The following is a 27256-nucleotide window of genomic DNA, read 5'->3' as shown; positions in this document are numbered from 1 at the left end:
GATAAGCTGACTTCATTCTCCAGATAAAAAAAAATAACAAACTTGTATTTACATGAAGCATTTCACATTCTCAGGTTACTCCCCTGCTCTTCTTCGAATAGTGCCATGGGATCTTTTTCATCCGTCTGAGAGGGCAGAAGGGGCCTCGGTTTAACGTCTCGTCTGAAAGTTGGTGTCTCCGACAGTGCAGCACCCCCTCAGTACTGCACCAGAGTGTCTGCTGAGATTATGGGCTCGAGTATCTGGAGTGGGACTTGAACCCATGACCTTTTGACTCAGCGGCCAGATTGCCACCATGGGGATAAGCCCAGGAGGCAGGAAATCGTTGTAGCCACTCCAGAATGGAACAGTGCTCCGTTCAGCTGTGGAGCTGCTCCTTCATGAATTGGACAAATAATAGTTTGCCCGTTTGGCACTGAAATGATCTGTCATCCCCCGGAGAGCCTGCGTGGGAGGAGGTGGCACAGGGGGTGAATGCAGTGGGCAAAATGGTAAGGCTACCCAGCACGTTTCTACAGAAATTAGATGGGCAAAGTACAAACATCACAAAGTTTCCAATCACCCCCATACACCTTGACTGAGGTCACATGTAAAACACTTCCAGATCCTCACACAAACGTCCATCCTGCTGAGACTGCAGATTTTAACAATCATTTGCAAACTATTTAACCGGAACAACAAACTGGAACTATTGCTGCATCAGGATCTGAAATCAAACTTCCAACCAAACTTATCTGCATGATGCATGTTCATTTACTCACTCACTCCTATTAGCTCGGATAGGGAATTGGTTGGGAGGTAGGAGACAGAGAGTAGGGATAATGGGAATGTGACATTGGCAGGATGTGACTAGTGGTGTCCCCCAGGGATCTGGACTGGGGCCACAGCTTTTCGCTATATTTATAAATGACTTGAATGAAGGAATAGAGAGCTGTCTATCTAAGTTTACTGACGACACTAAGTTCGGTGCCTCAGTAAATAGTGTAGATGGGAGCAGAAAGTTGCAAAGGGACATTGATAGATTCAGTGAGTGGGCAAAACTGGGGCAGATGGAGTTCAATGTGGGGAAGTGTGAGGTCATCCACTTTGGACCCAAGAACGACAGATCAGAGTATTTTCTAAATGGTGAGAAGCTCGGAACTGTGGAGGAGCAGAGAGATTTAGGGGTCCGAGTACAGAAATCACTAAACACTAGTGGACAGGTACAAAAAATAATTAAAAAGGTCAATGGAATGTTGGCCTTTATCTCAAGGGCTGGAATACAAAGGGGAGGAAGTGATGTTACAGCCGTACAGAGCTCTGGTTAGACCTCATCTGGAGAATGAATTCAGTTCTGGGCACCGCACCTCAGGAAGGATATATTGGCCTGGGAGGGGGTGCAGCGCAGATTCACCAGAATGATACCGGGGCTAAAAGGGTTAAATTATGAGGTCAGGTTGCACAGACTGGGCTTGTACTCCCTCGAGTATAGAAGATTAAGGGGTAAACTAATTGAGATGTTTAAGATGATTAGCCGAGGCATAGAATCTAAGAGCAAGGAGGTTATGATGGAGCTGTATAAAACACTGGTTAGGCCACAGCTGGAGTACTGTGTGCAGTTCTGGTCGCCACACTACAGGAAGGATGTGATCGCTTTGGAGAGGGTGCAGAGGAGATTCACCAGGATGTTACCAGGGCTGGAGCGCTTCAGCTATGAAGAGAGACTGGGAAGATTGGGTTTGTTTTCCTTGGAGCAGAGGAGGCTGAGGGGGGACATGATTGAGGTGTACAAAATTATGAGGGGCACAGATAGGATGGATACTAAGGAGCTTTTTCCCTTCGTTGAGGGTTCTATAACAAGGGGACATAGATTCAAGGTAAAAGGCGGGAGGTTTAGAGGGGATTTGAGAAAGAACTTTTTCACCCAGAGGGTGGTTGGAGTCTGGAACTCACTGCCTGAGAGGGTTGTGGAGGCAGGAACCCTCACAACATTCAAGAAGCATTTGGATGAGCACTTGAAATGCCATAGCATACAAGGCTACGGACCAAATGCTGGAATATGGGATTAGAGTAGACAGGGCTTGATGGCCGGCGCGGACACGATGGGCCGAAGGGCCTCTATCCATGCTGTATAACTCTATGACTCTATGATTAATGGATTTGATAGGGTAGAGAGAGAGAAACTATTTCCTCTGGTGGGGGAGTCCAGAACAAGATTAGAGCCAGGCCGTTCAGAGGTGATGTCAGGGAGCACTTCTTCACACAAAGGGGAGTGGAAATCTGGAACTCTCTCCCCCAGAAAGCTGCTGAGGCTGGGGGTCAATTGAAAATTTCAACACTGAGATTGATCGATTTTAGGTAAGGTTATTAAGGGACACAGAAGCAAAGTGAGCAAATGGAGTTAAGATACAGATCAGCCATGATCTCACTGAATGGCGGAGCAGGCTCGAAGGGCTGAAGGGCCCTCTCTCTGTCTCACTCCCTCCTCGGTGAGAGGTTACTCTCAACACATTCACTTTCAACTGTTTATATCCTGATCATGTTCAGTTTTAATAATGAATCAAATCCCACGCTGATCTGTGACTCTTTTGATGATTATTTATAAGGCAGCAAAAATGAAGAGCTAAGGATGAGGAGCCTGTCCAATCACCAGCTGTATTTGTGGCTATAACAAGATGACTGTCTCGTTAGCTATGTTACTCAGTGAGAGCTCTCCGCTTTGTTGTTTTGTACCCTCCGCCCTTACTGACCTGTCGGACAAGCTAAATCCAATCCGACTCTCACCAATTCGAATAAGGAAACAGCCCAGAGACTTATTCTTCAGCATCTCTTCAGCATCTCTGTCATAGGAAGGAACGCAGGGTTAATATTAGTGACGGACATTTAGACTCTGCTTGTCCCACATCCAGTCCTGGATTAGCCGCCATTTCCATTGGGAAGTTCAAAGCCAACGTCTTGAGGCCCACCACACACTCTGTCATTGACTCCATTCCCATCCCTGCTCAGACTGAACCAGACTGTTTGCAAACCTTGGCCGTCTATTGAACCTACAGCGGGTAGCACGGAGCATTGCGGGGCCGGGTAGCCCGGAGCATTGCGGGGCCGGGTAGCCCGGAGCATTGCGGGGCCGGGTAGCCCGGAGCATTGCGGGGCCGGGTAGCCCGGAGCATTGCGGGGCCGGGTAGCCCGGAGCATTGCGGGGCCGGGTAGCCCGGAGCATTGCGGGGCCGGGTAGCCCGGAGCATTGCGGGGCCGGGTAGCCCGGAGCATTGCGGGGCCGGGTAGCCCGGAGCATTGCGGGGCCGGGTAGCCCGGAGCATTGCGGGGCCGGGTAGCCCGGAGCATTGCGGGGCCGGGTAGCCCGGAGCATTGCGGGGCCGGGTAGCCCGGAGCATTGCGGGGCCGGGTAGCCCGGAGCATTGCGGGGCCGGGTAGCCCGGAGCATTGCGGGGCCGGGTAGCCCGGAGCATTGCGGGGCCGGGTAGCCCGGAGCATTGCGGGGCCGGGTAGCCCGGAGCATTGCGGGGCCGGGTAGCCCGGAGCATTGCGGGGCCGGGTAGCCCGGAGCATTGCGGGGCCGGGTAGCCCGGAGCATTGCGGGGCCGGGTAGCCCGGAGCATTGCGGGGCCGGGTAGCCCGGAGCATTACGGGGCCGGGTAGCCCGGAGCATTACGGGGCCGGGTAGCCCGGAGCATTACGGGGCCGGGTAGCCCGGAGCATTACGGGGCCGGGTAGCCCGGAGCATTACGGGGCCGGGTAGCCCGGAGCATTACGGGGCCGGGTAGCCCGGAGCATTACGGGGCCGGGTAGCCCGGAGCATTACGGGGCCGGGTAGCCCGGAGCATTACGGGGCCGGGTAGCCCGGAGCATTACGGGGCCGGGTAGCCCGGAGCATTACGGGGCCGGGTAGCCCGGAGCATTACGGGGCCGGGTAGCCCGGAGCATTACGGGGCCGGGTAGCCCGGAGCATTACGGGGCCGGGTAGCCCGGAGCATTACGGGGCCGGGTAGCCCGGAGCATTACGGGGCCGGGTAGCCCGGAGCATTACGGGGCCGGGTAGCCCGGAGCATTACGGGGCCGGGTAGACCGGAGCATTACGGGGCCGGGTAGACCGGAGCATTACGGGGCCGGGTAGACCGGAGCATTACGGGGCCGGGTAGACCGGAGCATTACGGGGCCGGGTAGACCGGAGCATTACGGGGCCGGGTAGACCGGAGCATTACGGGGCCGGGTAGACCGGAGCATTACGGGGCCGGGTAGACCGGAGCATTACGGGGCCGGGTAGACCGGAGCATTACGGGGCCGGGTAGACCGGAGCATTACGGGGCCGGGTAGACCGGAGCATTACGGGGCCGGGTAGACCGGAGCATTACGGGGCCGGGTAGACCGGAGCATTACGGGGCCGGGTAGACCGGAGCATTACGGGGCCGGGTAGACCGGAGCATTACGGGGCCGGGTAGACCGGAGCATTACGGGGCCGGGTAGACCGGAGCATTACGGGGCCGGGTAGACCGGAGCATTACGGGGCCGGGTAGACCGGAGCATTACGGGGCCGGGTAGACCGGAGCATTACGGGGCCGGGTAGACCGGAGCATTACGGGGCCGGGTAGACCGGAGCATTACGGGGCCGGGTAGACCGGAGCATTACGGGGCCGGGTAGACCGGAGCATTACGGGGCCGGGTAGACCGGAGCATTACGGGGCCGGGTAGACCGGAGCATTACGGGGCCGGGTAGACCGGAGCATTACGGGGCCGGGTAGACCGGAGCATTACGGGGCCGGGTAGACCGGAGCATTACGGGGCCGGGTAGACCGGAGCATTACGGGGCCGGGTAGACCGGAGCATTACGGGGCCGGGTAGACCGGAGCATTACGGGGCCGGGTAGACCGGAGCATTACGGGGCCGGGTAGACCGGAGCATTACGGGGCCGGGTAGACCGGAGCATTACGGGGCCGGGTAGACCGGAGCATTACGGGGCCGGGTAGACCGGAGCATTACGGGGCCGGGTAGACCGGAGCATTACGGGGCCGGGTAGACCGGAGCATTACGGGGCCGGGTAGACCGGAGCATTACGGGGCCGGGTAGACCGGAGCATTACGGGGCCGGGTAGACCGGAGCATTACGGGGCCGGGTAGACCGGAGCATTACGGGGCCGGGTAGACCGGAGCATTACGGGGCCGGGTAGACCGGAGCATTACGGGGCCGGGTAGACCGGAGCATTACGGGGCCGGGTAGACCGGAGCATTACGGGGCCGGGTAGACCGGAGCATTACGGGGCCGGGTAGACCGGAGCATTACGGGGCCGGGTAGACCGGAGCATTACGGGGCCGGGTAGACCGGAGCATTACGGGGCCGGGTAGACCGGAGCATTACGGGGCCGGGTAGACCGGAGCATTACGGGGCCGGGTAGACCGGAGCATTACGGGGCCGGGTAGACCGGAGCATTACGGGGCCGGGTAGACCGGAGCATTACGGGGCCGGGTAGACCGGAGCATTACGGGGCCGGGTAGACCGGAGCATTACGGGGCCGGGTAGACCGGAGCATTACGGGGCCGGGTAGACCGGAGCATTACGGGGCCGGGTAGACCGGAGCATTACGGGGCCGGGTAGACCGGAGCATTACGGGGCCGGGTAGACCGGAGCATTACGGGGCCGGGTAGACCGGAGCATTACGGGGCCGGGTAGACCGGAGCATTACGGGGCCGGGTAGACCGGAGCATTACGGGGCCGGGTAGACCGGAGCATTACGGGGCCGGGTAGACCGGAGCATTACGGGGCCGGGTAGACCGGAGCATTACGGGGCCGGGTAGACCGGAGCATTACGGGGCCGGGTAGACCGGAGCATTACGGGGCCGGGTAGACCGGAGCATTACGGGGCCGGGTAGACCGGAGCATTACGGGGCCGGGTAGACCGGAGCATTACGGGGCCGGGTAGACCGGAGCATTACGGGGCCGGGTAGACCGGAGCATTACGGGGCCGGGTAGACCGGAGCATTACGGGGCCGGGTAGACCGGAGCATTACGGGGCCGGGTAGACCGGAGCATTACGGGGCCGGGTAGACCGGAGCATTACGGGGCCGGGTAGACCGGAGCATTACGGGGCCGGGTAGACCGGAGCATTACGGGGCCGGGTAGACCGGAGCATTACGGGGCCGGGTAGACCGGAGCATTACGGGGCCGGGTAGACCGGAGCATTACGGGGCCGGGTAGACCGGAGCATTACGGGGCCGGGTAGACCGGAGCATTACGGGGCCGGGTAGACCGGAGCATTACGGGGCCGGGTAGACCGGAGCATTACGGGGCCGGGTAGACCGGAGCATTACGGGGCCGGGTAGACCGGAGCATTACGGGGCCGGGTAGACCGGAGCATTACGGGGCCGGGTAGACCGGAGCATTACGGGGCCGGGTAGACCGGAGCATTACGGGGCCGGGTAGACCGGAGCATTACGGGGCCGGGTAGACCGGAGCATTACGGGGCCGGGTAGACCGGAGCATTACGGGGCCGGGTAGACCGGAGCATTACGGGGCCGGGTAGACCGGAGCATTACGGGGCCGGGTAGACCGGAGCATTACGGGGCCGGGTAGACCGGAGCATTACGGGGCCGGGTAGACCGGAGCATTACGGGGCCGGGTAGACCGGAGCATTACGGGGCCGGGTAGACCGGAGCATTACGGGGCCGGGTAGACCGGAGCATTACGGGGCCGGGTAGACCGGAGCATTACGGGGCCGGGTAGACCGGAGCATTACGGGGCCGGGTAGACCGGAGCATTACGGGGCCGGGTAGACCGGAGCATTACGGGGCCGGGTAGACCGGAGCATTACGGGGCCGGGTAGACCGGAGCATTACGGGGCCGGGTAGACCGGAGCATTACGGGGCCGGGTAGACCGGAGCATTACGGGGCCGGGTAGACCGGAGCATTACGGGGCCGGGTAGACCGGAGCATTACGGGGCCGGGTAGACCGGAGCATTACGGGGCCGGGTAGACCGGAGCATTACGGGGCCGGGTAGACCGGAGCATTACGGGGCCGGGTAGACCGGAGCATTACGGGGCCGGGTAGACCGGAGCATTACGGGGCCGGGTAGACCGGAGCATTACGGGGCCGGGTAGACCGGAGCATTACGGGGCCGGGTAGACCGGAGCATTACGGGGCCGGGTAGACCGGAGCATTACGGGGCCGGGTAGACCGGAGCATTACGGGGCCGGGTAGACCGGAGCATTACGGGGCCGGGTAGACCGGAGCATTACGGGGCCGGGTAGACCGGAGCATTACGGGGCCGGGTAGACCGGAGCATTACGGGGCCGGGTAGACCGGAGCATTACGGGGCCGGGTAGACCGGAGCATTACGGGGCCGGGTAGACCGGAGCATTACGGGGCCGGGTAGACCGGAGCATTACGGGGCCGGGTAGACCGGAGCATTACGGGGCCGGGTAGACCGGAGCATTACGGGGCCGGGTAGACCGGAGCATTACGGGGCCGGGTAGACCGGAGCATTACGGGGCCGGGTAGACCGGAGCATTACGGGGCCGGGTAGACCGGAGCATTACGGGGCCGGGTAGACCGGAGCATTACGGGGCCGGGTAGACCGGAGCATTACGGGGCCGGGTAGACCGGAGCATTACGGGGCCGGGTAGACCGGAGCATTACGGGGCCGGGTAGACCGGAGCATTACGGGGCCGGGTAGACCGGAGCATTACGGGGCCGGGTAGACCGGAGCATTACGGGGCCGGGTAGACCGGAGCATTACGGGGCCGGGTAGACCGGAGCATTACGGGGCCGGGTAGACCGGAGCATTACGGGGCCGGGTAGACCGGAGCATTACGGGGCCGGGTAGACCGGAGCATTACGGGGCCGGGTAGACCGGAGCATTACGGGGCCGGGTAGACCGGAGCATTACGGGGCCGGGTAGACCGGAGCATTACGGGGCCGGGTAGACCGGAGCATTACGGGGCCGGGTAGACCGGAGCATTACGGGGCCGGGTAGACCGGAGCATTACGGGGCCGGGTAGACCGGAGCATTACGGGGCCGGGTAGACCGGAGCATTACGGGGCCGGGTAGACCGGAGCATTACGGGGCCGGGTAGACCGGAGCATTACGGGGCCGGGTAGACCGGAGCATTACGGGGCCGGGTAGACCGGAGCATTACGGGGCCGGGTAGACCGGAGCATTACGGGGCCGGGTAGACCGGAGCATTACGGGGCCGGGTAGACCGGAGCATTACGGGGCCGGGTAGACCGGAGCATTACGGGGCCGGGTAGACCGGAGCATTACGGGGCCGGGTAGACCGGAGCATTACGGGGCCGGGTAGACCGGAGCATTACGGGGCCGGGTAGACCGGAGCATTACGGGGCCGGGTAGACCGGAGCATTACGGGGCCGGGTAGACCGGAGCATTACGGGGCCGGGTAGACCGGAGCATTACGGGGCCGGGTAGACCGGAGCATTACGGGGCCGGGTAGACCGGAGCATTACGGGGCCGGGTAGACCGGAGCATTACGGGGCCGGGTAGACCGGAGCATTACGGGGCCGGGTAGACCGGAGCATTACGGGGCCGGGTAGACCGGAGCATTACGGGGCCGGGTAGACCGGAGCATTACGGGGCCGGGTAGACCGGAGCATTACGGGGCCGGGTAGACCGGAGCATTACGGGGCCGGGTAGACCGGAGCATTACGGGGCCGGGTAGACCGGAGCATTACGGGGCCGGGTAGACCGGAGCATTACGGGGCCGGGTAGACCGGAGCATTACGGGGCCGGGTAGACCGGAGCATTACGGGGCCGGGTAGACCGGAGCATTACGGGGCCGGGTAGACCGGAGCATTACGGGGCCGGGTAGACCGGAGCATTACGGGGCCGGGTAGACCGGAGCATTACGGGGCCGGGTAGACCGGAGCATTACGGGGCCGGGTAGACCGGAGCATTACGGGGCCGGGTAGACCGGAGCATTACGGGGCCGGGTAGACCGGAGCATTACGGGGCCGGGTAGACCGGAGCATTACGGGGCCGGGTAGACCGGAGCATTACGGGGCCGGGTAGACCGGAGCATTACGGGGCCGGGTAGACCGGAGCATTACGGGGCCGGGTAGACCGGAGCATTACGGGGCCGGGTAGACCGGAGCATTACGGGGCCGGGTAGACCGGAGCATTACGGGGCCGGGTAGACCGGAGCATTACGGGGCCGGGTAGACCGGAGCATTACGGGGCCGGGTAGACCGGAGCATTACGGGGCCGGGTAGACCGGAGCATTACGGGGCCGGGTAGACCGGAGCATTACGGGGCCGGGTAGACCGGAGCATTACGGGGCCGGGTAGACCGGAGCATTACGGGGCCGGGTAGACCGGAGCATTACGGGGCCGGGTAGACCGGAGCATTACGGGGCCGGGTAGACCGGAGCATTACGGGGCCGGGTAGACCGGAGCATTACGGGGCCGGGTAGACCGGAGCATTACGGGGCCGGGTAGACCGGAGCATTACGGGGCCGGGTAGACCGGAGCATTACGGGGCCGGGTAGACCGGAGCATTACGGGGCCGGGTAGACCGGAGCATTACGGGGCCGGGTAGACCGGAGCATTACGGGGCCGGGTAGACCGGAGCATTACGGGGCCGGGTAGACCGGAGCATTACGGGGCCGGGTAGACCGGAGCATTACGGGGCCGGGTAGACCGGAGCATTACGGGGCCGGGTAGACCGGAGCATTACGGGGCCGGGTAGACCGGAGCATTACGGGGCCGGGTAGACCGGAGCATTACGGGGCCGGGTAGACCGGAGCATTACGGGGCCGGGTAGACCGGAGCATTACGGGGCCGGGTAGACCGGAGCATTACGGGGCCGGGTAGACCGGAGCATTACGGGGCCGGGTAGACCGGAGCATTACGGGGCCGGGTAGACCGGAGCATTACGGGGCCGGGTAGACCGGAGCATTACGGGGCCGGGTAGACCGGAGCATTACGGGGCCGGGTAGATCGGAGCATTACGGGGCCGGGTAGATCGGAGCATTACGGGGCCGGGTAGATCGGAGCATTACGGGGCCGGGTAGATCGGAGCATTACGGGGCCGGGTAGATCGGAGCATTACGGGGCCGGGTAGATCGGAGCATTACGGGGCCGGGTAGATCGGAGCATTACGGGGCCGGGTAGATCGGAGCATTACGGGGCCGGGTAGATCGGAGCATTACGGGGCCGGGTAGATCGGAGCATTACGGGGCCGGGTAGATCGGAGCATTGGGTGTATTAGAGTATTACAGTGTGGTCCCTGTTGTAATGTAGGAAACGCAGCAGCCAATTTGTGCACAGCAATGTGATGATGATAAGATAATCTGTTTTAGGTGTTGGTTGAGGGATAAATATTGACCAGGACACTGGGGAGAACTCCCCAGCTTTTATGGAATCTTTCACATCCAGCTGAGGGGGCAGATGGGGCCTGAGTTTAACAACTCGTCTGAAAGACGGCCCCTCCGTCAGTGGAGCACTCACTCTGTACTGCTCTGCAATGTCAGCCTGGATTATATGATCAATCTCTGGGGTGGGGTTTGAACCCATGACCTTCTGACTCAGAGGGAAGAGTGATACCACTGAGCCTCGGCTGGCACCCTGCCCGCTGTTTACATTAATGTTCTCCCTGGTAACTGGACCCATGTTTAATGCCACCTACGTGGAATCCTTCTCTCTGAATTCCCTTGTTACTCCTGATTCCTTAAGTTTTACTTCTAGCCATGTTCAGCGTGAACATTATCCAATCCTCATCCTGTTTTTGGAACCATCTATAAGGTCATCTCGGCAGTTGCTCTTTTCAAACAAGGATGAGCTCAATTTTCAGAGTGTTTGCTCATTCTGAGGTTCCCGAGACCAAAGGGGTGATTTTAATCCCCAAGAACGGGTGTGTTTGGGGGGGGAGTGGGAGTTGGAAATAGTTGTTTTTTGGGTCGCGACCGCAACCCGGCTTCATTTAATGTGAGCGGTAAAAGTCCAGGCTTCCCACTGGGAACGCAAAGTCCAAAAATGTTGCGGTTGTGACCCAAAAAAACAACTATTTTCACCTCCCAATCGCCCCCAACCCACCCATTCTTGGGGGTTAAAATTACCCCCCAAGTCTCCAGAAGGAAGAATTTACAGGGTCTGGGGAAAGAGCAGGTGAGTGGGACTAATTGGAGAGTCAAAGAGCCGGCACAGGCACAATGGGCTGAATGGCCTCCTTTGTGCCGTACGCTTCTGAGGACCAGCTGACTCCTGAGCCCCAACACCCTCTCAATGGCTCGAATCTCCCTCTCACCAATGGTGGCCAGCGATGGGCAGAACCTTACCCAACACCCATATCACCTCAGTTGGCTGGTGATTTATCAGCTCAGCACCTCATTCGCTTTCTTACTGCAGCCATACACTGGGCTAATGTTTGCAGTCCCCCCGCCCCCCCCTTCAGTCCCTCTCCCCCACCCCGTCCCCCCCCCGTCAGTCCCTCTCCCCCCGGTCAGTCCCTCTCCCCCCCGCCCCCCCCAGTCAGTCCCTCTCCCCCACGCCCCCCCCGTCATCCCTCCCCTCCCCCCCCACCCCCATCCCTCCCCCGTCAGTCCCTCTCTCCCCCCGCCCCCCCCCCCCCCCCCGTCAGTCCCTCTCCCCCCCCACCCCCCCCGTCAGTCCCTCTCCCCCCCCGCGCCCCCCCCCCCCCCGTCAGTCCCTCTCTCCCCCCGCCCCCCCCCCCCCCCCCGTCAGTCCCTCTCCCCCCCAGTCAGTCCCTCTCCCCCCCACCCCCCCCCCCCGTCGGTCCCTCTCCCCCCAACCCCCCCCCCCCCCCCCCCCGGTCAGTCCCTCTTCCCCCCACCCCCCCCCCACCCCCGTCAGTCCCTCTCCTCCCAGTCAGTCCCTCTCCCCCCCCCCCCCCCCCCCCCCGTCAGTCCCTCTCCCCCCCGACCCCCCCACGTCAGTCCCTCCCCCCCACCCCCCCGGTCAGTCCCTCTCCCCCCAGTCAGTCCCTCTCCCCCCCACCCCCCCCATCAGTCCCTCTCCTCCCAGTCAGTCCCTCTCCCCCCCCCCCCCGCACCCCCCCCCCCCCGTCAGTCCCTCTCCCCCCCGCCCCCCCATCAGTCCCTCTCCCCCCGTCTGTCCCTCTCCCACCCCCCCCAGGGTCAGTCCCTCTCCCTCCCCCGACCCGGTCAGTCCCTCTCCCCCCACCCCCCCCATCAGTCCCTCTCCCCCCCCACCCCCCGGGTCAGTCCCTCTCCCCTCCCCCCGTCAGTCCGCCCCATCCTCCTGGATTTGTTTCCATTGTTTCTCACGATTTGTTATTGTTCAGAATCTGAGGCCTGCCGTCTGATGCCCCCGTCCACGTCCACCCTTACGTTATATCAGGGGCTGAGAACACCTCCCGGGAAGCCACGCTCCGCACACCTTCCAGGCTGAAAAACGTCCCTTTCATGGCTGCACTCTGACCCCTCCACCCCACCCTTCAGCCCAGCCCAGCAGTACTCTCTCAGATATTTCACCTTATTCCCCTTGCCATTAACCTCCTGTGTGAAATCCGCCCAGTTGCTCTCAGTAATCTCCCAGCTCATGGCATCACCTGCCATGGCCATCGTATCTTTGGAAAATGCCGAGCGTGACTCTCACTTCCTGAACCCATGCCAGTTTCCCCCTTTCCAGTTGTTGCCCCCGAGATCCCAGAGAAAGATTCCGGAGAGACTCACCTCCTAGAGATGATGCCATGAAACCAATTTGGGACCGTGCCATCCCTCATGATCTTTGAGGCTTGAGACGCTGCGAACCAGCTGATGGCAGCTCTCTGAGCCATGGCGACCTTCGGGGGGTCCATCGAATCAGCTTTGGATTTACTGCTCCTGTCAGATCACAATGACACAGGCGAATGTGTGAGGGACCATCATTGGTACAAGTGGACCCCCCGTGTCTGTATGACCGTTACTGCAAGTTTCATCGCTCCCATGTCTGTGTAACCAACACTAGAGACAGACAGTCAGTGATAACATGGTCCTGGTGCAGAGCCCTGGGGCTCACTGTCCTTGGGCACTGTGCTCAGTGTGAGGTCAGATCACATTTTACTGGCGATCCCAGCACATCTTGCAATGGTAATGCACAAAGGCATGTAGGGATGGGAGCAAGATTCCCGGGTCCAGCAGCTTATAAAGGGCTGCTAGCACGTAAAATATACCATTGCTTCCTGGGTAGAATATACCATTGCTTCCTGGGGGGCAGAGAAGGACGGTGCATCAGCAGCACATTGGCCCTTTGAGGCCTCGGCCTTTCAGTAGCTGCACCATCAGGGCCACCCCCAGGGAAAATAAACTCCAAACCCCCCAGTTGCCATCCTTATAACTGATGCCGATGGATCAGTGCAGGCCTCAAGCACTCCAGACACTTCACTGGGAGCAGGTCTCATTTGCTTTGCAAATCGGACCTTCATGAACTTTGCATACATTCACTGAACAGGCCCTGTGCAGTCTACACAGGCTGCGTTCATCGTGAGGCACTGAACAGGCCCTGTGCAATCTACACGGGCTACGTGCATCAAGGGGACTGAACAGGCCTAAGGTGATAACATTTCAGGCACCATTAGCTGCATAGCCTCTAATGGGTTTAGTGCACACACTGTACCCACTCTCTAGAGGACAGTAATTACCATGGTGGGCATCCATACGTTGAATTGCATTGGGCGCCCACTCCCTGAAAAGATGGGCACAGAGGCTTGAAACAGGATACCCTGTGTCCCTTGCCCCAGCTGCTCCAAATCCAGTTGACCTCTTCCCCATGCCAGGACAGTGCCCAGTGCACTACAGGCAGTCAATAGTCCTTCACTGGCCACTGACATCTGATAATGTGGTCCTGGCACTCCCAACAATTCAGGACGGATGTGGCCAGAGGGCCAGCACATGACACAAGGGGGCGAACCGTACTCTATCCATCGTGGTCAGCCCACTTGTACACAGAGTCAGCAGTTCAAGGCTCAGTCACATTATCAACCCTGCCCATGTCTACAGCCTTTTACAGGTTGGCAGACACACTGTCCACAGTCTCTATGAAGAAAGTGGACACAGAGAGATGGACCGGAGACTGGCGTTCCCAGTGGGGGGGGGGGCACAACTATCAGGAAGTGCATCTTGGGAAATTACAGATGTGCAGCCCAGGAGTTCTCGGGGTTATGCTAAACTTTTATAAACACTGGTTAGGCCCCAACTGGAGTGTTGTTGCCAATTCTGGGCACCAAACTTTAGGAAGGATGTCAAGGTCTTAGAGAGGTGCAGAAGAGATTAGAGCAGAAATTAGGAACATTTTTTTCACCCAGAGGGTGGTGGGGTCTGGAACTCACTGCCTGAGAGGGTGGGAGAGGCAGAAACCTTGGAACGAGCGACCACAACATGGTTGAATTCCATATCCAATTAGAGGGTGAGAAGGTTGATTCTCAAACAAGCGTACTGAGCTTGAATAAAGGAGACTATGATGGTATGAGAGCGGAATTGATTAAAGTGGACTGGGAAAATAGATTAAAGGGTAAGACGGTACATGAGCAGTGGTGTTCATTTAGGGAGTTATTTTACAACTTTCAAAATAAATATATTCCACTGAGGAAAAAAGGGTGCAAAAGAAATGACAGCCATCCGTGGCTAAGTAAAGAAATCAAGGATAGTATCCGACTAAAAACAAGGACATATAAGGTAGCCAAACTTAGTGGGAGGATAGAAGATTGGGAATTCTTCAAAAGACAGCAAAAAGTAACTAAAGGATTGATTAAGAAAGGGAAGTTAGATTATGAAAAGAAATTAGCAAAAAATATAAAAACAGATAGCAAGAGTTTCTATAGTTATATAAAAAGAAAAAGGGTGGCTAAGGCAAACGTAGGTCCCTTAGAGGATGAGACCGGGAAATTAATGGTGGGAAACATGGAGATGGCAAAAATGCTGAACAAATATTTTGTTTCAGTCTTTACAGTAGAGGACACTAAGAATATCCCAACACTGGACAAACAGGGGACTCTACGGGGGGAGGAGCTAAATACGATTAAAATCACTCAGGAGATGGTACTCAGTAAAATAATGGGACTCAAAGCGGATAAATCCCCTGGACCTGATGGCTTCCATCCTAGGGTCTTGAGGGAAGTGGCAGTAGGGATTGTGGATGCTTTGGTGATAGTTTTCCAAAATTCCCTGGACTCAGGAGAGGTCCCGGCAGATTGGAAAACTGCTAATGTAACACCGTTATTTAAAAAGGGTAGTAGGCAGAAGGCTGGAAATTATAGGCCAGTTAGCTTAACATCTGTGGTGGGTAAAATTTTGGAGTCTATTATTAAGGAGACAGTAACGGAACATTTAGATAAGCATAATTTAATAGGACAAAGTCAGCATTGCTTTATGAAGGGGAAGTCATGTCTGACAAATTTGCTTGAGTTCTTTGAGGATATAACGTACAGGGTGGATAAAGGGGAACCAGTGGACGTAGTGTATTTAGACTTCCAGAAGGCATTCGACAAGGTGCCACATAAAAGATTATTACTTAAGATAAAAAATCACGGGATTGGGGGTAATATTCTGGCATGGGTGGAGGATTGGTTATCGAACAGGAAGCAGAGAGTTGGGATAAATGGTTCATTTTCGGACTGGCAACCAGTAACCAGTGGTGTTCCACAGGGGTCGGTGCTGGGTCCCCAACTCTTTACAATCTATATTAACGATTTGGAGGAGGGGACCGAGTGCAACATATCAAAATTTGCAGATGATACAAAGATGGGAGGGAAAGTAGAGAGTGAGGAGGACATAAAAAACCTGCAAGGGGATATAGACAGGCTGGGTGAGTGGGCGGAGATTTGGCAGATGCAATATAATATTGGAAAATGTGAGGTTATGCACTTTGGCAGGAAAAATCAGAGAGCAAGTTATTTTCTTAATGGCGAGAGACTGGAAAGTACTGCAGTACAAAGGGATCTGGGGGTCCTAGTGCAAGAAAATCAAAAAGTTGGTATGCAGGTGCAGCAGGTGATCAAGAAAGCCAACGGAATGTTGGCTTTTATTGCTAGGGGGATAGAATATAAAAACAGGGAGGTATTGCTGCAGTTATATAAGGTATTGGTGAGACCGCACCTGGAACACTACATACAGTTTTGGTCTCCATACTTAAGAAAAGACATACTTGCTCTCGAGGCAGTACAAAGAAGGATCACTTGGTTAATCCCGGGGATGAGGGGGCGGACATATGAGGAGAGGTTGAGTAGATTGGGACTCCACTCATTGGAGTTCAGAAGAATGAGAGGCGATCTTATTGAAACATATAAGATTGTGAAGGGGCTTGATCGGGTGGATGCAGTAAGGATGTTCCCAAAGATGGGTGAAACTAGAACTAGGGGGCATAATCTTAGAATAAGGGGCTGCTCTTTCAAAACTGAGATGAGGAGAAACTTCTTCACTCAGAGGGTGGTAGGTCTGTGGAATTTGCTGCCCCAGGAAGCTGTGGAAGCTACATCATTAGATAAATTTAAAACAGAAATAGACAGTTTTCTAGAAGTAAAGGGAATTAGGGGTTATGGGGAGCGGGCAGGAAATTGGACATGAAGCTGAGTTCGGATCGGTCAATGCCCTGTGGGTGGCGGAGAGGGCCCAGGGGCTGTGTGGCCGGGTCCTGCTCCGACTTCTTGTGTTCTTTAGATTTGTGGTTGGGATCAGATCAGCCATGATCTTATTGAATGGCGGAGCAGGCTCAAGGGGCCGATTGGCCTACTCCTGCTCCAATTTCTTATGTTCTTATGTTCTTATGTAAACCCTCAACTCATTTAAAAAATACCTGGATGTGCACCTGAAGAGCCGTGACCTGCAGGGCTACGGACCAAATGTGGGATTAGGCCGGGTGGCTCGTTTCTCAGCCGGCACGGACACGACAGGCTGAATGGCCTCCTTCTGTGCCGTAAATTTTCTATGATTCTATAAGAGATTTACTAGAATGGTACCAGGGATGAGGGACTTCAGTTATGTGGAGAGACTGGAGAAACTGGGGTTGTTCTCCTTAGAACAAAGACGTTTAGGGGGAGATTTGATAGAGATGTTCAAAATCATGAAGCGTTTTGATAGAGTAAATAAGGAGAAACTGTTTCCAGTGGCAGAAGGGTCAGTAACCAGAGGACACAGATTTAAGGTAATTGGGAAAGGATCCAGAGGCGACTGCCTGAAAGGGCGGTGGAAGCAGATTTAATCGTAGTTTTCAAAAAGGAATCAGATACATACTTGAAGGGGAAAATTTTGTAGGGCTATGGGGAAAGAGCAGGGGTTGGTACTAATTGGATAGCTCTTTCAAAGAACCAGCACAGGCACAATGGGCCAAATGGCCTCCTCCTGTGCTGTACCAATCCACGATTCTATGAAATTATACTTTTTTTTTTATTCATTCATGGGATGTGGGCATCGCTGGCAAGGCCAGCATTTATTGCCCATCCCTAATTGCCCTCGAGAAGGTGGTGGTGAGCCGCCTTCTTGAACCGCTGCAGTCCGTGTGGTGACGGTTCTCCCACAGTGCTGTTAGGAAGGGAGTTCCAGGATTTTGACCCAGCGACGATGAAGGAACGGCGATATATTTCCAAGTCGGGATGGTGTGTGACTTGGAGGGGAACGTGCAGGTGGTGTTGTTCCCATGTGCCTGCTGCCCTTGTCCTTCTAGGTGGTAGAGGTCGCGGGTTTGGGAGGTGCTGTCGAAGAAGCCTTGGTGAGTTGCTGCAGTGCATCCTGTGGATGGTACACACTGCAGCCACAGTACGCCGGTGGTGAAGGGAGTGAATGTTTAGGGTGGTGGATGGGGTGCCAATCAAGCGGGCTGCTTTGTCCTGGATGGTGTCGAGCTTCTTGAGTGTTGTTGGAGCTCCACTCATCCAGGCAAGTGGAGAGTATTCCATCACACTCCTGACTTGTGCCTTGTGGATGGTGGAAAGGCTTTGGGGAGTCAGGAGGTGAGTCACTCGCCGCAGAATACCCAGCCTCTGACCTGCTCTTGTAGCCACAGTATTTATATGGCTGGTCCAGTTGAGTTTCTGGTTAATGGTGACCCCCAAGACCCTTTCCATGGTAAAATGGTCAAAGATCCTGAAACATGATTGGAGAAGGATTGGAAGTGATGTATCCCAGGGGTCAGTGCTGGGTCCATTTTTGTTCTCTGTTTTATATAATTGATGCTTTAATACTTGGGCATAGGGAGCACATCTCAAAACAAAGAGCAGGATATGGACTCAGGGGAAAAACACTAAAGGGTGTGGATGAACAGACAGTGCGAGTGTATGTAAAGAAGAATTTGCATTTATATAGCGCCTTTCACAACCTCAGGATGTTCCAAAGTGCTTTACAACTAATGAAGTACTTTTGAAGTGTAGTCACTGTTATAATGTAGGAAACGCAACAGCCAATTTGTGCACAGCAAGATCCCACAAATAGCAATGTGATAATGACCAGATAATCTGTTTTGGTTATGGTAGTTGTTGTATAATTATTGGCCAGGACACCAGGGAGAACTCCCCAGCTCTTTTTCTAATAGTGCAAGGGAATCTTTCACATCCACCTGAGAGGGCAGACAGAGCCTCAGTTTAACGTCTCATCCGAAAGTCAGTGCAGTGCTCCCTCAGTACCGCACTGAAGTGTCAGCCCAAATTATGTGTTCAAGTCTCTGGAGTGGGGCTCGAACCCACGACGACCTGACTCAGAAGTGAGTGCTACCACTAAGCCAAGGCTATAGTTAGGGTAGTGTGTGTGTACAGCGTAGATTCACAGGATGAGGCCAGAGATGGAAAACTCTAGTTATGAGAAGAGTCTTGAGATACTAGGACTGTTTCCACTGGAGCAGAGAAGATTAAAAGAAGATTTAATAAAGGTTTTTAAAATTATGAAGAGTTTTAATAGAGTGAATGGAAAAAGACTATTTCCTCTGGTTGGGGGGTCAATGGTGAGAGGTCATCACTAAGAGAGTGAGAAGTATAGTCCGCACCGTTCATAGGAACAGGAGGAGGCCATTCAGCCCCTCGAGCCTGTTCCGCCATTCAATTAGATCATGGCTGATCTGTATCTTAACTCCATCTCCCCACCTTTATTCCGTATCTCTCAGTTTTGACATTTCAATTGACCCCCAGTCTCAACAGCTTTTTGGGGGGGACAGAGTTCCAGATTCCCACTCCCTTTTGTGTGAAGAAGTGTTTCCTGACATCACCCCCGAATGACCTGGCTCTAATTTTAAGGTTATGCCCCCTTGCTCTGGACTCTCCCACCAGACGAAACATTTCTCTCTATCTTACCTATGAAGTCCTTTAATCATCTTAAACTCCTCAATTAGATCAGCCCTTAATCTTTTATATTCAAGGGAACACAAGCCTAGTCTATGGAACCTGTCCTCATAATTTAACCCTTTTAGCCCCGGTATCATTCTGGTGAATCTGCGCTGCACCCCCTCCCAGGCCAATATATCCTTCCTGAGGTGCGGTGCCCAGAACTGAATTCAGTCTCCAGATGGGGTCTAACCAGAGCTCTGTACGACTGTAACATCACTTCCTCCCTTTTGTATTTCAGCCCTTGAGATAAAGGCCAACATTCCATTAGACTTTTAAATTATTTTTTTTGTACCTGTGATTTCTGTACTCGGACCCCTAAATCTCTCTGCTCCTCCACAGTTCCGAGCTTCTCACCATTTAGAAAATACTCTGATCTGTCGTTCTTAGGTCCAAAGTGGATGACCTCACACTTCCCCACATTGAACTCCATCTGCCCCAGTTTTGCCCACTCACTGAATCTATCAATGTCCCTTTGCAACTTTCTGCTCCCATCTACACTATTTACTGTGGCACCGAACTTAGTGTCGTCAGTAAACTTAGATAGACAGCTCTCTATTCCTTTCATCAAGTCATTTATAAATACAGTGAAAAGCTGTGGCCCCAGTCCAGATCCCTGGACTGGGGATAATGGGGATGTACTCACATCCTGCCAATGTGAGTACATTCCCATTATCCCTACTCTCTGTCTCCTACATAAGAATATAAGAACATAAGAAATTGGAGCAGGAGTAGGCCAATCGGCCCCTCGAGCCTGCTCCGCCATTCAATAAGATCATGGCTGATCTGATCCCAACCACAAATCTAAAGAACACAAGAAGTCGGAGCAGGACCTGGCCACATAGCCCCTGGGCCCTCTCCGCCACCCACAGGGCATTGACCGATCCGAACTCAGCTTCATGTCCAATTTCCTGCCCGCTCCCCATAACCCCTAATTCCCTTTACTTCTAGGAAACTGTCTATTTCTGTTTTAAATTTATCTAGTGATGTAGCTTCCACAGCTTCCTGGGGCAGCAAATTCCACAGACCTACCACCCTCTGAGTGAAGAAGTTTCTCCTCATCTCAGTTTTGAAAGAGGAGCCCCTTATTCTAAGATTATGCCCCCTAGTTCTAGTTTCACCCATCTTTGGGAACATCCTTACTGCATCCACCCGATCAAGACCCTTCACAATCTTATATGTTTCAATAAGATCGCCTCTCATTCTTCTGAACTCCAATGAGTGGAGTCCCAATCTACTCAACCTCTCCTCATATGTCCGCCCCCTCAGCCCCGGGATTAACCGAGTGAACCTTCTTTGTACTGCCTCGAGAGCAAGTATGTCTTTTCTTAAGTATGGAGACCAAAACTGTATGCAGTATTCCAGGTGCGGTCTCACCAATACCTTATATAACTGCAGCAATACCTCCCTGTTTTTATATTCTATCCCCCTAGCAATAAAAGCCAACATTCCGTTGGCTTTCTTGATCACCTGCATACCAACTTTTTGATTTTCTTGCACTAGGACCCCCAGATCCCTTTGTACTGCAGTACTTTCCAGTCTCTCGCCATTAAGAAAATAACTTGCTCTCTGATTTTTCCTGCCAAAGTGCATAACCTCACATTTTCCAATATTATATTGCATCTGCCAAATCTCCGCCCACTCACCCAGCCTGTCTATATCCCCTTGCAGGTTTTTTATGTCCTCCTCACTCTCTACTTTCCCTCCCATCTTTGTATCATCTGCAAATTTTGATATGTTGCACTCGGTCCCCTCCTCCAAATCGTTAATATAGATTGTAAAGAGTTGGGGACCCAGCACCGACCCCTGTGGAACACCACTGGTTACTGGTTGCCAGTCCGAAAATGAACCATTTATCCCAACTCTCTGCTTCCTGTTCGATAACCAATCCTCCACCCATGCCAGAATATTACCCCCAATCCCGTGATTTTTTATCTTAAGTAATAATCTTTTATGTGGCACCTTGTCGAATGCCTTCTGGAAGTCTAAATACACTACGTCCACTGGTTCCCCTTTATCCACCCTATACGTTATATCCTCGAAGAACTCAAGCAAATTTGTCAGACATGACTTCCCCTTCATAAAGCCATGCTGACTTTGTCCTATTAAATTATGCTTATCTAAATGTTCCGTTACTGTCTCCTTAATAATAGACTCCAAAATTTTACCCACCACAGATGTTAAGCTAACTGGCCTATAATTTCCAGCCTTCTGCCTACTACCCTTTTTAAATAACGGTGTTACATTAGCAGTTTTCCAATCTGCCGGGACCTCTCCTGAGTCCAGGGAATTTTGGAAAACTATCACCAAAGCATCCACAATCCCTACTGCCACTTCCCTCAAGACCCTAGGATGGAAGCCATCAGGTCCAGGGGATTTATCCGCCTTGAGTCCCATTATTTTACTGAGTACCATCTCCTGAGTGATTTTAATCGTATTTAGCTCCTCCCCCCCCCCCGAGAGTCCCCTGTTTGTCCAGTGTTGGGATATTCTTAGTGTCCTCTACTGTAAAGACTGAAACAAAATATTTGTTCAGCATTTTTGCCATCTCCATGTTTCCCACCATTAATTTCCCGGTCTCATCCTCTAAGGGACCTACGTTTGCCTTAGCCACCCTTTTTCTTTTTATATAACTATAGAAACTCTTGCTATCTGTTTTTATATTTTTTGCTAATTTCTTTTCATAATCTAACTTCCCTTTCTTAATCAATCCTTTAGTTACTTTTTGCTGTCTTTTGAAGAATTCCCAATCTTCTATCCTCCCACTAAGTTTGGCTACCTTATATGTCCTTGTTTTTAGTCGGATACTATCCTTGATTTCTTTACTTAGCCACGGGTGGCTGTCATTTCTTTTACACCCTTTTTTCCTCAGTGGAATATATTTATTTTGAAAGTTGTAAAATAACTCCCTAAATGAACACCACTGCTCATGTACCGTCTTACCCTTTAATCTATTTTCCCAGTCCACTTTAATCAATTCCGCTCTCATACCATCATAGTCTCCTTTATTCAAGCTCAGTACGCTTGTTTGAGAATCAACCTTCTCACCCTCTAATTGGATATGGAATTCAACCATGTTGTGGTCGCTCGTTCCAATTCCCTACCTCCCAACCAATTCCCTATCCGAGCTAATAGATTGCCTCCAATTCCATGCACTCTCATTTTTGTTAACAGTCTCTTATGTGGAACCTTATCGAAAGCCTTCTGGAAGTCCATATAAATAACATCCATAGATTCTTAACTCCATAACTCATCCATAACTCCCTTATCCACCACATTAGTCACCTCTTCAAAAATTCAACTATGTTAATTAGACATGACTCACCCTTTACAAATCCATGCTGGCTCTCTCTAATCAGCTCATATTTGTCCAAATGCTCAGTCACTCTGTCCCTAATAATAGATTCTAGTAACTTCCCCAGAACTGACATTAGACTAATAGGCTGATCATTTCCTGGTTTCTCTCTCTCCCACTCTTCTTAAATGTGACATTGGCAATTTCCTCATCTGCTTCTTTACTTCCCCCGGGGTGGAAACCATTGGGTCCTGGAGATTTGTCTATCTTTAATCTCATTAGTTTCTCCATGAGGGAGGGAGGAATGGATGAAGCAAGCCTGGTAATTCATACCCACTGGTCCTGTGCATTAGTGAGCTCCAGGCATGAGCAGAGTGTAAGTACATCGACACACCTCACTGACCAGCTCAGGAAGCTCCAGCCCCACAATCGGAGCGATGGCGGGGAGTCTCAGCTATCACAGCCCGAGGGGAGCTCCATCACTGCCCTTTCAGAAGTCTCATTGCCCGTGGGAGAACTGAGCTCCAGCACTCACAGGGTTAAAGGGTTCCTTCATTGGTTTTGATATCCCGTAGATTAGAAATAAGAGTCTGAATCTCGAGCTTTGCAGGACTCCATTCAACACAACACATCGCAGAGTGACTCCACTCAACACCTTACACCCTTCACATCTTCCTCTTTATCCAGTCCCATGTTTTGCCCACGGCTTCCATCCCTGCAGGGTTTCATTTAATTTGGAGTTTTTCACGCGGAATCTTTCCAAAAGCTTTTTTGAAAGTCCAAACAGACGATTCCTCGGGAGTTCCACCAGCCACTATCTGAGAAGTTTTGTTGGGCAGGACTCTGTCTCTAGTTAGTGTACAGGTGTTTACGATAGTTTCCATTATTTTAACCCATCTTTAACACTGGCCAATGGGCCTATAGCCACCTCAGCAGAGGTGTCTTCCTTGTTTAAATAGAAGTATTAAGTCGACTCACTTTCATTTCAGTCAAACATTGGAAATTGCCTGGAGAATATCTCCACAATGATAGCCACTAACCTCTGAGCTCCCGAGCCAAGATCCACCTCTCCTGTACACACAGGGTTGGATGTGTTTCGGTAACTCTGTGTAAATGGGTCCCGATGCTTTTCCTGCTGTCTATCACACGGAAACAGCTTGTTTGACTTTGTTCACCTGCTGGGTGTAGTTTTGTTCAGACGTGACGCACACCAGGAAGTGGCAACTCCCAGTTTTTACAGAGTTCCAAAAAATTAACTGTTTCATCACCTCATTGGGTGGGAAAAAACTGATCTGTATCTGAAAACCATTTTCTTTTGCCGCTCAGCTCCTGTCCTCCAGCTCCTCTTAATCCTTGGACTAAGGAAGATAGCAGCCCAGATTTTCCTGGGAACTTGTGGTGCATCAACGGAGTAGGGACCCTAGAACGGCAAAGGAAAGAGGAAATTATGAAGTGACCGAGGCCGTTAATTACGCCACTCCCTATTTTCCTGGGGCCTTTTGCGCTGCTCAGTCAATTCCTTGTTGAAAACAGCAAGAAGGTCGTTATCCTAGGCCTGCCCGTGCACATCACACAATCACCATTTTCCTGCATTTAAACCGCTGACACTTAGACTGAAAAATAATGGGCCACGTGGCCGGGCAGTGTGACCATTTATTGTATTCAGATTGGGTTTAAACTCCCAGTCGTTGAAAATGTATGACTGTTAACATTAAAGAGCTAGGGTCTCCACTCCCTGCAGCTGGGATTTTCAGTTTGAATACTGCCAGGCCTTAGAGAGGGTGCAGAGGAGATTTACCAGAATGGTACCAGGGATGAGGGACTTCAGTTATGTGGAGAGACTGGAGAAGCTGGGATTGTTCTCCTTAGAACAGAGAAGGTTAAGGGGAGATTTGATAGAGATGTTCAAAATCATGAAGGGTTTTGACAGAGTAAATAAGGAGAAACTGTTTCCAGTGGCAGAAGGGTCGGTAACCAGAGGACACAGATTTAAGGTAATTGGCAAAAGAACCAAGGGAGTGATGAGGAAACTTTTTTTTATGCAGCAAGTCGTTATGATCTAGAATGAACAGCCAACAAAGTACTTTTGAAGTGTAGTCACTGTTGTAATGTAGGAAACGCGGCAGCCAATTTGTGCACAGCAAGATCCCACAAACAACAATGTGATAATGACCAGATCATTTGTTTTTTTTTATTGATGTTGGTTGAGGGATTAATATTGGCCAGGACACCGGGGAGAACTTTCCTGCTCTTCTTTGAGATAGTGCCATGGGATCTTTTACAGAGGGCAGATGGGGCCTTGGTTTAACATCTCATTCGAAAGACGGCACTTCCGACAGTGCAGCGCTCCCTCAGTACTGCCCTGGGAGTGTCAGCTTGGATTTTGTGCTCAACTCTCTGGAGTGGGACTTGAACCCACAACCTTCTGACTCAGAGGCGAGAGTGATATCACTGAGGCTGACACTGGGGAGGAAGAGGAAACATTTGCAGGGCTATGGGGAAAGAGCAGGGGATCGGGACTAATTGGATAGCTCTTTCAAAGAGCCGGCACAGGCACGATGGGTCGAATGGCCTCTTTCTGTGCTGTACGATTCTATGATTTTATATGTCTCGAGTCCATTCAATTTCTGGGATCACTTTCAGAATTTAAATGAACCCATCTCTGTTTTCCCCACAGTGCTGAAGATCAGTAAAGATACAAACACATCATTTCTAATCACTCTAATTTGCTGATTAATCGCTATTGTTTCAAATATTTATGAGCAAATCGATGTACATTTACCTCTAAAACATTTCAAGCCTACTGAGAGGAGAGTCAGCACATCATTGTGTAAATTTTTGCTATGATGTGGAGATGCCGGTGATGGACTGGGGTGGACAAATGTAAAGAATCTTACAACACCAGGTTATAGTCCAACAATTTTATTTGAAAATCACAAGCTTTCGGAGATTCTTTACATTTTTGCTGCCCACAAAGATTTGCAATCTTCAGTCTCATTAAAAACCCAGAACTTTTCAATGTTAAAAGTTCAAGGCTGGTTTTCTTGGCTCGTTTTATGCCCACGTAATCCAGGAAAGTAAAAGTCAATAAATTATTTTATTCCTAAATTTTGAATAATTTATAATGTCGAGGCTTGGAGTGGCCTGAATTCACACCTAGCAGCGGAACTGACAAAAATCTCCAAGTTGTAAAAGGGACAGCTCAGTTTGAAATAATGACAGGTTTATGTTTAGTTAAGAAGTTACTCTTGGGTTGACTGAGACACTCCCAGGGCTCGGGACGGTGAATTCACTGTCACTTCAGCTTTTCGATCGTCACACAGCGCCCGATTCACCACTACACTCGCTGCCGAGGATTCTAATCAGGAGCAAGTTAGGATTGGTGAGATCCCCACACTAGACGGTGAGATTCATGGTGCATGTCAGCGAACTCACCATTGTGGGAAAATCTGAGCCAGCACATTTACTGATTTAACTCTTTCAACTTTAAAATCCGTGCCTTTTACGAACATACGAACAATGTCAGACAGGAAAAGACCCTTCGGTCCATCCAGACATTCCCTACCCACCTGGAGCCAAGTAATCTTCTGGGAGAGGCGAAAATCCAGATAAAAACAAGACCCATTAGAGGGAGAAAATTGTGGAAAGTGTTTCTAGCACTCTTTATTTGCTTCAGTGGAGAGTTCAGCTGGAGAGAACTATAACAAGGGCAGAAGCCACATGGTGGTTGCTGGGAATAAAGGCTGACTTTGAGGATGTAACCAACAAACAGCTCACTATCTTTCTTAGACTAATGCATCCTTTGACAAATCAGAATGGGGCTGAAATTCCGTCAGCTTCAAGCAAAGCCGCGTGTATTAGCAGGGGTGCGGCTGAGGGAGGGGGGACACCAGGCCAGGTCATTCCTGCTTCTCAGCCTGGGTATCTACTAAACGGCTGGGTACAGACAGTGAAAGCTGGTATAGCAGTCTGCTGCCTGGCATACAGGTGGCACACCTGGGGATCCAGGCTTGGGCCCTGAAGATTTTTGAGGATTATTTGGCCCCCTGAGAAAGGGGATCGATGGGCCACGTAGCAGATGTTTCTAGGACCCATCACCCACCTGATGGGCACCTGGAGGTGACACAGGCGGCTAGGGTTGATATTTAATGAGGGAACCCCCACCAGACCCTGCAGACTGGGGCAGGTCAGCACTAGGTGTTCCTGACAGACATAACCCCTACACTTGGCCAGGTGTCACCACCCTGAATGTTCGGGGCTGAGAAGTTTTAAATAAAACAGCTGCAGTCAGAGTCACGTCTCGAGGTAAACTTGATACAAATGTTGAAGATTTTGTCACTCGTCTCCGATATTTTAGGATCCAAGCAGCGTTCAAACAAACACAGAGTGTTCTGGGTATGACTGACGGTGATTCAAATTCAGGAAACCTCCGCAGCTGTTTTCAGGGATTGTAAACAATTTTACAACACCAAGTTATAGTCCAACAAATTTATTTTTAATTCCACAAGCTTTCGGAGGCTTCCTCCTTCGTCAGGTGAACGGTATGGAAATGACATTTTCGAATCCTTTGCATTTTAAAATCACAGAACAATGCCTGGTGATTACTGCCTGTTGCCAAGGCAATCACAGTGAGCAGACAGAAAGGTGTCATCTAAAAAGGCCACCGAATATACAAACCCCCAAAAAAAGAGAGAGAGAG

At 52.9% G+C, this 27256-nt stretch overlaps 1 long non-coding RNA gene across 1 annotated transcript; it reads right to left on the bottom strand.

Annotated features, from left to right (window-relative positions):
- Positions 1 to 2710: 2710 nt before the first annotated feature.
- On the bottom strand, positions 2711 to 23771 carry LOC137299712 (uncharacterized). Its single transcript, XR_010957963.1, has 3 exons — positions 23598 to 23771; positions 12655 to 12804; positions 2711 to 2819 (listed from the first exon to the last, which is right to left on the bottom strand). It is a non-coding gene; the product is annotated as an uncharacterized lncRNA (long non-coding RNA).
- Between the last annotated feature and the right edge of the window lie 3485 nt (positions 23772 to 27256).

The sequence above is a fragment of the Heptranchias perlo genome, chromosome 29 (genome assembly GCF_035084215.1).
Source record: "Heptranchias perlo isolate sHepPer1 chromosome 29, sHepPer1.hap1, whole genome shotgun sequence".
Lineage (NCBI taxonomy): Eukaryota > Metazoa > Chordata > Chondrichthyes > Hexanchiformes > Hexanchidae > Heptranchias > Heptranchias perlo.
This window is presented reverse-complemented; position numbering and strand designations above follow the sequence as displayed.